Genomic DNA, 12,057 nt, shown 5'->3' with positions numbered 1-12,057 from the left:
GCTACCAAACTAGACACATTACAGGTCCATTTAGTAAGTAAACTATGGTGAGTGAGCCAACAACAAAACCATTCTAGACTTAAACCTTCCCACAATCACTTTTTTACCCAATTTTTCATACCTATGTGATCAATGAGCCAACACTAAACCCACTCATCATTCTTTTTAACTGAACAATTCACTCTACTTGTTTTAATTAGCAGTAAATTGAAAGCTTAATACTTATCATGTTTTTGACTAAACACTCTTAAGACAACCATTCGAATCAGTAAGTAACTTAGCAAACTTGAACTCTAGGTGATATCTAGACTGAGTGATTCGCAACAACTAGTTTTAATTAGTAGAGACAAGTGAAATTAACCGATATCACCCTTTATTTTTAACTCACACTTCATCATCTAAGTATGCAATGAAATCACAATTGACACTTATCACAAAAGCACCTCACTAGAACCATTTAAAGGACCAACAAGTCCGCAAAATGAGACTAATAGGTTCACAAGTAGCTTACAATAATTATTGGAATGAAATAACAAAATACATGGAGAAGATCAATGCACAAGATAACATTCAATTGAGTCACTCACCATAACACAAAAAAATAAACAGTAGGTTTTACCAAGAGTTAACGAGGTTGTTTTCTAACTAAATAACTATTAAAAAGAAGCAAGAAATTTCAGATATTAACAAGTTGATGTTTCACTAAACGACCACCACAAAAATAAGCAGTAAATCAACAGGAATAACTTAATTAAATAACTACCATAAAAATAATCAAGAAACCCACAGAAATTACCGAATTAATATTTAACTAAACAACCATTATAAAAATAAGCAAGAAATTAACAAAATCACTAATAAGATAGAGAGTTAGCTTTTTTAGACACAGCAAAGACCAAGAATGGATTTGAAGACAAATTCCTCCTTAAAATCAAACCACAATACCAGAAAGCAAAGCAAGAAAATAAATTTTAGTAACTGGAGGGTTACAAATTTAAGTTCAAAACCCCAAAAATTATACTACGCAGTTTATGGTTTCGAAATTAGATTTTAATTTCAAAACTCAATTTTGCCTTTCTTTTTTCCGACCCTCTTACTCATGAATGGGGGTTTCTATTTATAGAATCCGCAGAACATAAACAACCAACACAAATGTCAATGTGGGACAAATGAACAACGGTCAATAGCATCCCAAACAATAGAAGATCGATGATGGAGTATATATCACAACTTGACAGAGCAAAAACTTACATAAGGGCTTGTTTGGACGTTTTTTGGTAAGAAAAAGGCGAAGCTTTTAATGCTTCGTCTACTCTTCCACATTTTAATCCTCTAACCGATGGGACACGACCAAGAACAGTGACAGGTAGGTTGTCGAGCAAGGGCGGCGGCCAGGGTTAACCATAGCCCCTAAATGTTTGTTTGCAAAATGTCCCCTGAAAAAGAGGCGGATGGACTTGGAGGGAGTGTCTATGCACTCGTGTGGGGTGGGTTGAGTCCGACTGGACTGAGCTCGGCCCAATTCTTTTTCTTAAAAACATGTCCCTCCATTATATATATATATATGATTTAAAAAAATATCCCCACCCCTTTAATAAATTACATGTATATTGGTGTATATAACACATATACACTCACATAGGGGTAATATGGGTGTTTTGAAAAAGTGGGCAAATGTTTAAAATAAGAAATTGGAGACTAATTAGTTAAAAGACATCAAATTATGCAAAGCAAATTATTTAAAAGCTAATAAATCGAGTTCTTTTGCAAGTATGCCCTGTATTGGTCAAAATTTAAAAAAAAGGTTTGCAATTATACCCTTCGCAACAAAATCAGAAATTCCCTTGATTAAACTCTCTAGTTATTACTAAATAATTTAATTATTGCATATATAGTCTCAATTTGGTATTAATTTTGCCAGTTAAAACTAATTTGCATTAATAACCTTAATTAAGTTGCCAATTGATTGAGCTTCTCAATTAAAGTTATTTGGGAGGCTAGAATTGCAAAATGACCCCGGCTTATCTTGAACCAAGAATTGGTTAATTATGGGGAGGTCATTTACATTGGAACTCAGAAATTAAATGAAATTGTATTTTGTCAATGCAATTTTCGTCAATAAAAAATAAGCAGATAAACAGGCAAAATTCAAAGCTTGAGGGGTAAAATTATAATTTTGTTAATTTGCTTGAACCCGTTGGATAAATAAAATAAATTGGTTTCTTATCTAATTTCTTGATTTTTTTGATTAATTATAATGAACAATTGTTTAAAAACTGTCCTGCGGTTGATAAATTTAAAAAGTATTTCATAAAATGCCGTAAAAATGTTGTAAAATGCTAGTAAATTTTTTGATAATTAATAGAGCTTTGAGGGTTCCCGTATTAACTATAGAAGTATAGCATTGGCTTGAATAATTATGAAAAAATCATTCAGGTCCTCTGTGAGTCTGCAAATTATTTTATTTATTATCCAAGGACTTTAAGTAGTCAAAATAAATTACAGGAGAGGTCAAAAATCAGGTGGCAACAACATCCCCTTCAGTGTTCTGGGATGGCGGGACCATCCCTAAGCAACGAAATTTGACTAACCATGATTTTTGGCCTACCCAGCTTACTCTACCCTTCAATCTTATGCAAATCACACAACTGTGGCCGGACCTCGGCCTCTGGGTTTCCTACATATCTTGGGCTACACGTGAATTCAGGCAACTAGTAGTTCGACTCTTCTAAAGGATTTTAAGTCCGTAGTTGAAGAGTCTTGAGATTACCGGTGTTGTGCCCGTTTTTCTCAGAGACCTGTTGGAGGGTGGCCGACTCTCTGGTTTTGAGCCCGCCTACATACCCTTGGTCTTAGGGAATCAGGCCATATGTAGTTCGACCCGCATGAGAAGAGTATGTCCCTTATACGTGAATACCTTCAGATTTCCCGGTGTGTACCCGACCGGTCACGATTCTTAGTAAAAGAAATCAAAAGCAAACAAATTTGGCTGAGTTTGAGAGTGGATTGCTTTCAAGTCCTGGCCGGAGAGCTTGACTCTCATGGGTGCCCTATCTTGACCAACTACGTAAGAAAAAGTTTCACGTTTGCTCTGCAATTTGTTTGGATCCGGTTCAGCAGGTTGGCTCTCTCTCGGAGATTGCGCACCTGCTTCTGAAATTCAACAATATCGTAGATGTCTTCATGATATTTGTATGAATGGTCCTCTCTGTAGCAAAAAGTAAATATGCAATGGCAGTATTTAAAAATGAATAGCCCTTTCGGCAGTGTGAATGAATAAATGAATGGCCCTATCGGCAGTATGAATGAATGAATGGACCTCTTAGCAGTATGAATGAATGAATGAATGACCCTCTTGGAAGCAGAAAATAAACGTGCAATGGCCCTCTAGGCATCAGAAAATAAATATGCAATGGCCCTCTCGGCAGTAGAAAATAAACATGCAATAGCCCTCTCGGCAGTAGAAAATTAAAAAAATTGAAAGGAATAAAAGACGACAGATATGGCCCTTACGGCTGGATGATCTTTCTTTCTTCCGTAGTGTGGGCTGTGACCCTTGTGGTCAGATAGGTCCTTTTATTTCTGTCATTACCCTTTTGGTTGAATATGTCTTTTCACTCCTTCATTGCGACCCTTTTGGCCTGATATGTCTTTGTTATTCGCTCTTCGTGTGGCCCTTATGGTTAGATAGGTCTTTGTCGTTCATTCTCTGTATGACCCTTTTTGTCGGATATGCCTTTAGGCTCATTCATTTCTTACCCTTTTTGTTGGACTTATCCTTTCCCATTTGTTTGTGGTGTACACGATAGTCAAACGAGTTGTTCTCGCTGGACTTGGCCTTCACAACTCTGTCGCTTTCGTGATAGTTGAATGGGTTGTTCTTGCTAAGCTAGGCCTTCACAGTCCTGTCTCTTTCCTATTAAGACCTGCATCCACAGAAAAAATGTGAGTTTCCTAAAAGGCCGATTAGTGTTGTTGTCCTCCCGTCTGGTGGCTTCTCTGGACGTCCTTCTGAACCCTCTTGGCCTCGGTATTTCTGGAGAAAGTTTTGGAGTGTGCTTACACTAATGGGTGTACATTTTTTCTTGGAATCTGAAGTATAAACTAGTAAAGCGCATTGTTCTACATGTTTGTTATTACTATTTTTTATACTTTTTTTTTTTTTGAAAAATATTTTGTCATGACACGTGACTTTGAGTGCGGTCTTTCGGATCCCCCGGAGGCATGACTGCTGATTCTCAAACTTGATGGAAGAATCTTAAGACCTTTCTCAAAGATTCTGTCTCAGTTTGGTCTTGCCTTGAGCGACCCCAGCAATTTCTCATCATGCGGGAATTTTTGAGGTTCCCTAAAAAATTCTACCCCAGTGTAGGGTCTTATTTTGCTATCTGCCTGCTGATTTTTCCTGATAGGAATTTTTTAGATCCTCTCAAAAATTCTGCCCCAATGTGGGGTTGGTACTGCCCAGTCATTCTGTCTCAGTCTTTGTAGTTTGATCTCGTCGATTCTATCCCGCTTCATTGTCTCTGGGGTCTTCTTAATGGTTTTTGGGTTTTTCTTTTATGACGACCAAGCTCAAAAGCGCCCACGTATCCCATCGTAGCAGGAATTCAGGTCGAACGTAGTGCGGAACAAAGTGATTGAGTTTGGGTTTCACTAATAAAGCGATCGGGTCCGATATTGACTGCCTACGTATCCCACCATAGGGAAGTCAGGTCATTACATAGCTCATTACATAGATGATTTGTTTTTCTCTTAATCTAGTACGAATACAAGCAGAAGGTACATTTACAAGGAAATTGTTACACCTTGGAAATTTCCCCCGCTAGCGTACAGTGATTAGGCCAATGAAGGGTATGACGTATATGGTGTTTTAACGAGGGACATCGCCCTTTAGACTGGTATCGAGGTGCTAAATAATTGTTAAGAAGGCTCCATAAGGATCGGAGATCAAACGAAATGACGAGAATAAGACTCGATGAACTGATGGGTTATACGGTCAATTATACGGACCGTATAACATTATACGGTCGTATAATGGACGATAAAAGAGTCACCGAATGAGGCAGAATGAGGTTGCTGAAGGGATGATTTTACGGTAAATTATACGGACCGTAAAAAAATTATACGGCCCGTATAATGCACCATCAAATTGACACAGAAAAGGGTAATCACTGGAGCAGTTTTACGATCGATTATACGGACCGTATAATGATGTCGGGACAGATTTCAACTTTATAAAATAATGATCCAAGTCCATTTTATTTATTTTCCCTTCTCTCTCCACGACCCAATCTCTCTCTAGAACATTCCAAAACTCTTCCAATACAAGAATACAAGTAAAAAATCAAGATCAATAACACCCAAATCCATGAAATCAAGAGTGTGAAACTCACCAAAGTTCATCTATACCAAGAAATTGCAAAGGAAGTGAAGTAGGGTTTTTAGTATAAAAGAGTATTGCTACTCAAGAATTGTTCCACCATCATCTAAGGTATGTTTTATGACTTTATCATGTTATTTAAAGTATTAGGAAACTAAGAAGCTTGAATTGTAGAAAGACATGGGAAATGGGTCTTGAATGAGTGAATAGTGTCACCATTGAATGATAGTGGAATGGAATCATGAATGTGACGTGTTGTGATTATGAATACGTTATAAATGATGTTTATATCATGAAACAAGTATTAAATGCGCGAAAACACAATAATGAGTTATAAGGACAAATGTGGGGAAATTAGAGAAAAATGGTGGAATGTGGTGAATATATAAATGATGGTTGTTGATTGTAATATTGTGGATGTTATTGAGAACGTTGGGAGTTGATATGGACTACGAGAAAAGTAGTATAAGTAAAGGAAGTGCTGCCCAACTTTCTCTAGAAATAGTGACGTATTCCTTAAGTCGACTAACTAACGTTAATACGGATTCTTTCGTGAAGGTAGCGACGTGACATTATGGAGAGCAAGCGAACGATAGCTCAGCTAAACGACAAAGGTATGTGAGGCTAGTCCTTTCTTTCTAATGGCATGAATCCTATAGCATAAGTTCCTTTCCTCTCCCAGAGTTCCTATATTCCGGAAAGCTAAAAGCCTATATCCGTAAACGTCTATGTAAGATAAGAGATATGATATGATGATGCTATATTGATAATGATGTTATTTATTGCTTACACTAACCTTATTTACTAATTCCTTCAAGGCGAGGCAGAATGTCAATCATTGCTCCATAATGAAATCAGGGGATCACGACCTTACGTCACCCTGATAGAGTATAGTTGATCTAGAGCTTTATGCATGTACTATAATAATATGAGCATGTTATGATAATATCACACCGCGCCTAGTTGGCCGGGCAGTCACCGCTAAGGCGGGCAGCTATACGGATACACCATGACCATTTGGCATGGGCAGACACCACTAGTGGGCGGCATGAGATGGTACCCCAGACGCGGGCTATTGTTATTGATTATCACATCGTTCCGATATGGACGGACAGTTTATATATTATGCATATATGATATGATGATGAGTATGAGTAAGATAGCATGCATTACTTCTCTTATGATTGTCAGTCAGATCCAGATGTTTCATATTGATGTTCTCATTATATTATTATTGTCTCTGTTCATTGTTCATGCCTCTCATACTCTGTACAATATTCGTACTGACGTCCGTTTTCTTTGGACACTGTGTTCATGTCCACAGTTAGACAGGGAGGTGAGCTTGATCTAGGTTCTTAGTAGCTGTCAGCTGATTGAGAGCACTCCATTGTTCGGAGGTTCTTGTGATTCTCCTTTTGGTATATATGCATATTTTGGGCACGGCGGAGTCTTGTTCCGTCTATATGTTTAGTATGTTAGTAGAGGCTCGTAGATACGCAGTGTGGGTTAGATGGTCTCGCAAGATGCTATTATGTGTATATAGTATTTTGATGGCTGAGAGGAAAATGTATATAAAGCATTTATGTTTCCATATAAAATATGATTTTCCTACAATTAGTGTATAAAGTTGATAAAAGAGCATTAAGTGAGTAAGATGAGTAGTAGGTCGAGTGGTGCTCGGTGGCTAGCCCCGGGTACCCGTCGCGGCCCCTAGCTGGGTCGTGACAGAAGTGGTATTAGAGCGGTTCAGTCCTAGGAAGTGTCTACGAGCCGTGTCTAGTAGAGTCTTGTTTATGGTGTGTTGCGCGCCACGCTAATAGACAAGAGGCTACAGGGCATTTAGGAAAATGACCATCCTTCTTCTTATGAAATCGTGCGATAGAGCCATGCGTAAGATTTTATCCTCCCTAATAGTGTCGTGTGATTTCAGAAAATGCCGCCAAAGGGAAAAGCTACAGCCGCCCAGAAAGGCAAAGCTACGACAAAAAGGCAGGCAGAACGAGAGCTTCCAATGAATGTAGGGGAAGGCGAATAACAAAATGAGGCCTCACCCGATGTAGAGGAGCAAGGAGGGGCTTCTGCCCCAATTCCTCCACCAGTTGCTTCGGGTCAACAAGTGACCGAAGCTATTCATTTATTGACGCAGTTGGTTGCCACCCAGGCACAGCGGCAGAATGCGGGCCCGAGTGATCGTTCAGCTAGTACGAGAGCCCGTGATTTTATGACCTTAAATCCCATTCTTTGGGTCAAAGCCGGATGAAGATCCGCAAAACTTCATTGATGAGATGTTGAGGACCTTAAAGATTATTCATGCCTCTGAGACCGAATCCGTGGAGTTGGCTTCTTATACACTCCGCGATGTGGCGGTATTATGGTACAACAATTGGATGGCATCAAGAGGAGAGAATGTGCCTCCTCCGGTATGGCAAGAGTTCGTGGATGCCATTATTCATCACTATTTGCCACCCGAGGTCCGCCGAGCTAGAGCGGACAGGTTTTTGAATCTACAGCAAGGAAGCATGAGTGCCCGAGAGTATAGTATTAAATTCAATTCTTTGGCTAGATATGCTCCAACTATGGTGGCCGACATGGGAGACCGGGTCTATCGGTTTGTCAGTGGTTTGGGGCCATATCTATTTAGAGAATGTTTGATGGCCTCTTTGCAAGACGGGATGGATATTTCCCGATTACAGGCCCATGCTCAGAATCTTGAGGAACGACAACAACCGCAAAGAAGTGATCGTGATAATGATCGAAGACAAGGTAAGAGGGCTAGATCTATGGGAGCGAGCAGTGAATATAGAGGGGGACCGAGACAGATGTATTCTAGGAACTCAGGTCGGTCAGCGACCAGTGCGCCACCCAGATTCTCAGATAGGAGGTTTGATCATTCTTTTCAGTCATGACAGGGCCAGAGTTCGAGGGCCTCAGATTCTCAGTTTAGGGGAGATTTTGGTCAGCGAAGACCTCCGGTACCGCAGTGTAGCCAGTGCGGTAGATTGCATTCCAGACAGTGTCGTTAGGGTTCGGATGCTTGTTATGCCTGCGGGCAAGTTGTCCATATGATGAGGGATTGCCCTTCAGCGAGAGGTAGAGCTGGGACTCAGCCTACAGGATCAGCAGCTGGGTCTTCTTCAGTACGCCCGACAGCACAGACTTCTCAGACTACAGCAGGTAGAGGCAGAGGCAGAGGGGGAGCATCTACTTCAGGTGTTGTTCAGCCCCGCGTATATGCTTTAGCTGGGCGATAGGATCTTGAATCCTCCCCAGATGTTGTCACAGGTACATTAACTATATTTGTCACGACCCAGTTAGGGGCCGCGACGGGTACCCGAAACTAGTTACCGAGCACCGCTCACTCTACTACTTATCTTGCTCATTAATACTCTTTTATCAATTTACATACCAGTTGTAGGAAAATCATAATTTAAGCAAACATAAATACTTTATATACAATTGCCTTTCGGCCATCAAAATAATATACATGCATATGAAAGCGTCTTGTGAGACCATCTAACCCACACTGCGTATCTACGAGCTTCTACTAATATATTGTATATACATGGACGGAGCAAGACTCCGTCGTGCCCAAAATATACATATATATATACCAAAAGGATAATCCTAAGCACCTCCGGACAATGGAGTGCTTTCAACCAGCTGACTGCTACTGAGGATCTGGGCCAAGCTCTCCTCTCTGTCTACCTGTGGGCATGAACACAGCGTCCGAAGAAAGGACGTCAGTACGAATGTTGTACTGAGTATGAGAAGCATAAACAATGAAAGAAAACATCAACAATATAGTGATCACATCAACATGAAATATCTGGATCTGTCTGATAATCATAAAGGAAATCATGCGTGCCATCTTACTCATACTCATCCTCATAACATATATGCATCATATGCAAGCTGTCCGTCCATGTCGGAACGGTGTGAAAATCAATAATATTAGCCCGCGTCCAGGCCTCCCGCGTCTGGGGTACCATCTCATGCCGCCCACTAGTGGTGTCTGCCCATGCCCGAAGGTCATGGTGTATCCGTATAGCTGCCCGCCTTGGTGGTGACTGCCCGGCCAACTAGGCCCGGTGTGAAATGCTCATGTCATGCTTATCATAAAATGCTCATAATAATAATATACTCATCATAAAATACTTATCTCATTGTAATACATGCATAAGGCTCAAGATCAACTTTACTCTATCGGGGTGACGTAAGGTCGTGATCCCCCGATTCCATTATGGAACAACTATTGATACTCTGCCTCACCTTGAAGGAACTAGTACATAAGGTGAGTGTAAGCGATAATTAACATCGTCATTATACTAGCATCATCATATCGTATTCCTCATCTTATATAGATATTAAGGAGTTAGACTCTTAGCCTTTCGGACTATAAAAACTCATGAAGAGAATAGGAATTTCGTGCTACAAGATTCATGCCATCAGGAAGAAGGGACTAGCCTCACATACCTGGTCGTTTAGCTATACTATCGCTCACTTGCTCTTCTTCAATATCACGTTGTTACCTTCATAAGAGAATTTGGATCAGCATTAGTAACTAACTACAAGAATGTATCGCTAATTGTAGGAAAGTCGGACAACGCTTCCTTCGTTCATACTACTTTTCTCATGCTTTATCTCAACTCTTAACATTCCTAACATTACTCATAATATCACAATCGACCATCGTCATTTACGTACATTTAGCAAATCCACCATTTTCCTCCAATTTCCCCATTTTTAGCCTTATGAATCGTCTTTGCGTTTTCATGCGTTTAACGCTTGTTTCATGATGTAAACATCATTCATAATGTATTTGTACTCACAACACTTCAATATTCGCAGTTCAATTCCACTAGCATTCATTTACAACACTATTCACTCAATAATGACCCATTTCTATGTCCTTCTACATTTCAAGTGTCTAAGCTTTCCAATACTTCAAACAATATGGAATAATCATAAAACTTACCTTGGATGAAGGTTGAACAATCCTTAAGTTGAGATTCTTCACTTAGCCAAAACCCTAGTTCCACCCTTTGTGGGATTTGTTGACCTGGATGATCTTTTATGGTGTTCTTACACTTGATTTCATAAGTTTGGTGGTGTTGATCTTGATGTTCCTTGTGATTCTCTTGAATTCTTGTGGAGAAAATATTTGGAAAGTTCTAGAGGTCTCTTGAGTTGTGTTGATGAATAATGGAAGAACATGATGTCTAAGTCTCTTTTAGTAATCCCAAAATCTGATCTTTAATGAATTCTCGTCGGGTGAACAGTGGTCGTAAAATGCAGTTTACGGACCGTATTTTGATTTACGGGTCGTCCACTGTGGTCGTAATTAAGTGTTTCAAAAACAGAGAGTTTAGCTTCTGGACATGGCAGTTTACGACCTGGTTTACGGTCCGTAAACCAGTTTACGGGCCGTAAACTAGGTCGTATTTAACCATATCAACATTTACAGAAAGTCTTGGCTGAGGGACCTGGTGGTTTACGACCTAGTTTACGGGCCGTATCCTGGGTCGTTTTTAACCATCTCAACACTTAACAGAAACTTGAGATTTTTGACGCAATGAAAGACGATTGCACTATACGGTCCGTAAATCACTTTACGGGCCGTATAGTGCCACACACGACCACTGGGTGGAAATTTTTCGCGACTTTCTTATTTCCAAATTTTTCTTAATTAGCCATTCCCGACTTAATAAAACATCATTTACTCAACTTTTCATCGTTCCACTCTTCATACAAGTACGGAGAAATTTCCGAGGTGTAACAATATTTTCCCGTGACGTATATGCTTTGATCGATCCGGGTTCTACTTTATCTTATGTTACGCCATGTGTTGCTGATTGTATTGGGGTGAGACCTGAGCAAATTAAACCTTTCGGGGTATTCACTCCGGTTGGTGATCCCGTAATAGCAAGGCAAGTATATAAGAATTGTGTAGTTGTTATATGTGATTGCCAGACAAAAGCCGATTTGATTGAGCTGGAAATGATAGATTTCGATGTAATTATGGGTATGGATTGGTTGGCCTCGTGTTACGCCAATGTTGATTGCCGGATGAAAATGGTTCGATTTCAATTTCTGGGAGAGTCCATACATGAATGGAAGGGTAATACGACATCTCCAAAGAGTAGATTTATTTCCTACCTTAAGGCAAGAAAGATGATAGCTAAAGGCTATATTTATCATCTAGTTCGAGTTCATGACACCGAGGCAAAGCCATCAACTCTCCAATCTGTTCCAGTAGTGAATGAATTCCCAGATGTATTTCCAGACAAACTTCCAAGTCTTCCTCCTGAAAGGGAAATTGATTTCACTATTGATGTATTGCCGAAAACTGAGCCCATTTCTATTCCTCCTTATCAAATGACTCCGGCAGAACTGAAAGGGCTAAAGACACAGTTGAAGTGTTATGTCCCACGTTTTCGCATAATTGCAAATCGGGAGATAACTATGACTCGGGTGTTAGAAGGACATAAATTAATTTGTGGGAATATGACTATGTTGGTTATGTAATCTTTAATGTTAAGACACCGGGAAGGTCCGAGGATAAACTTGGAACTTCGAAGATTAGTTTCGGGAATTACAAAACGGGACTTTTTAAGCATTGGGCCAAGAAACCAAAAATGCTATTGAGGCCCAACAATGGAAGAGGGGATCCGGCC

The sequence above is a fragment of the Lycium barbarum genome, chromosome 9, assembly GCF_019175385.1.
Source record: "Lycium barbarum isolate Lr01 chromosome 9, ASM1917538v2, whole genome shotgun sequence".
Taxonomy (NCBI): domain Eukaryota; kingdom Viridiplantae; phylum Streptophyta; class Magnoliopsida; order Solanales; family Solanaceae; genus Lycium; species Lycium barbarum.
Note: the sequence above shows the minus strand (reverse complement) of the source record.